Here is a 2547-nt window from a genome sequence, read left to right on the forward strand (position 1 = left end):
CTCTTCTTCCTACAGATACCCTGTGGATATTGCTGTATTCTCCAGAACCCAAGCTTCCACTTAAAAAACAATGAAGTTTCTAGCCCATCTGGGTTTGCGGAAGCAGAATGTAAACAGATGTACTGTTGTCTTATTTTAGAAGCTATAGCAAGCCAGACTGAAACAATAGCACTAAGAAATGTCAACTGCTCCCATTCATCTCAGTGGGGTGGGGTGTTAACTTTGAAGCCTAATTGTGACCACTTTCAAGTCAGCCTTTTAACCATTTCACTGCTATTACTACACCAGAAACTCCAAAGTAATGAACTTACCCAGCCTCTGTGTTTGTATGCATTACTCCCAGACCTTCCATTCACTTGAAAAGAGCACTGCATTACAATCGAGCTAGTTTGAATATTCTTTTACTTAAGAAGTTAACTTAATTGTTTGCTACTGTCTTTCAAAATTAGGGTTAAAAGAAAGTCAAGGGTGAAAGGTTAGCTTCATTGTTGCTACTCTCAAAAGTGCAACACGTGGGATTTCATGCTTTTTGCTTTGATCAGGGTGCCCGGATGGCAGTTCATTTCAATAAACAGACAAACAGCTACATACAAAACTAAAAATAATGACTAAACAAATAACACCGCGCCATCGATCAGGAGTAAAAGAACAAAAAAGATATCCTAATGATGGGGTAGCAAATACTTGCAAGAATAAAAAAGGGGAAAGAGGAAAAGGGTCTTCATTTTCAGAAAGTTATAGTTACCATTACCTTAAATCCAAGGTGTATTAGCCCTGGTTTGAGTACACAGAAGATGCCCCCTAAAGATATTTTACATTCCATTTCCAATAAGCTGTTGCATTCTTCATCTGTGGTCACTCTGAAGTCTACATGTGGATTTTTCTCTGGCACCAGCATTGAAGACTAGTATCTCTACACATGCATTTTTGCAAACATCACTTCAGATGCTCTGAGCACTCATGCTGAACATTATTAGGGCAAGCTACTCTACTCTAGCTTATGTTTCTGAGCATCCAAAATCGTGCTGACATGAGTATTCACAGAAGCCATGGTGCTGCAGGGCACGATGGAGATGCCTGGCTGTTGGGGGTTTGGTGGGGCTGTTTGCCACACACCTCCTGTCTGTACCAGCCCTCCCCAACCAGCAGGACAGCTCTGTGCGCTGCCCATTGTGTCTGCCACAGGTCATGGGTGACACAGGATGGCTGCAGAGCAATATCTGCACTGCATTCATACTTCTACAGTTACATCTACACCAACAATCCTTTTCACCTGACATTTTCTTCCTGACATAACAGATATTAGGCTGAGAAGTCAACACTAACATCACCACTGCACTACTCTGGTCATCATTAGTACATCCATGCTAGGTACCCTAACCGGGTAATCCTGGCATGTCTCAAGATGCCTCCATTGCAGCTGCAGCCACTGGCTCAGGGGAAGGGAAACAGGAAGGGCAGTACCTCAGCTACATGACAGAGCAATGGGAGTAGCATCACCCAGCAAAAGACCTTGAACAAGCAGCTGGGACAGGAGCAACCTCTCTAGGTTACGAGGCAATAACTGGAAGAAAGTAAAGTGGAAGGATCTCCATAAGCCATACTATATTTATTGAAAGATATAACTACTTGAACACGCATTCTCACTCCTGAATAAAACTGTCTTTACTTGGGAAGGTCTCGAATTGATATGAGTGCCTACGTGTGGTAAAGGAGTAAGGTTATTTTGGTAGAAGGGGGAAAATTTTCCTGCCTACACAATGCCTAGGTGTTTGTGCAAACAAAGGCCTAATTCATCCAGTGCAGGTTCTTTTGCCTGCTACAACAGACAATACCCTGACATTGTTATTAGGAAGTTATGAATGCACAGTCCTTCCATGTGTAAACTCCACTGTTAACTGGATGTTAGGGTGTTTGAAATTTGCCCTAACTGCTAAAATCACCAGATACACACCCCTCTGTTGTCAAATATCCGTGTTTCCTAAATCTTGATCTCTAAACTGCAACACAGAATTTGTAAAATGCTCTTCACATAAAGCTGAAAATAAACCTCTGCTTTCACTTAAAAACCTGTGTACACTGACTTCACACACAAAAGGTCTGCTATGGAAAGACAGATAGACACCTTCACTTTCTATTAACTTCAATCATCTGCAGCGAGGTGATCGGTGCTCTGCAGAAGGTGCTGGATAAGATCATATATAAATTCACAGAAGTGTCTGAGTGCTGTTGAACATGTTTTCTGCAGATGCTTAGATGTGCAGAACAAAGGCAGCTGAAAACAGACCTGGTAAGTTTACAATTTAACTTTATCACTGTATAAAATTGCCATTCAACATCCATAAGGCACCACACACTTGTTATAGAAAAAATAAACAGCCTCATAAAAACTAGACTTGCCAGTCTTTGCTCTGCCATGCATCCCTCTTCCTTACAACTGCTAGCAAGTAAAACAAGCCCCTGACAGCTGGATGTGTAGAAGTCTGTGCTGGCAGTGTCCTGGTCAGGAGCAGCATTGCAGGCTGGAATGCTGACGCTGGCAGGGCT

Source organism: Geospiza fortis, unplaced genomic scaffold (genome assembly GCF_000277835.1).
Source record: "Geospiza fortis unplaced genomic scaffold, GeoFor_1.0 scaffold41, whole genome shotgun sequence".
NCBI lineage: Eukaryota > Metazoa > Chordata > Aves > Passeriformes > Thraupidae > Geospiza > Geospiza fortis.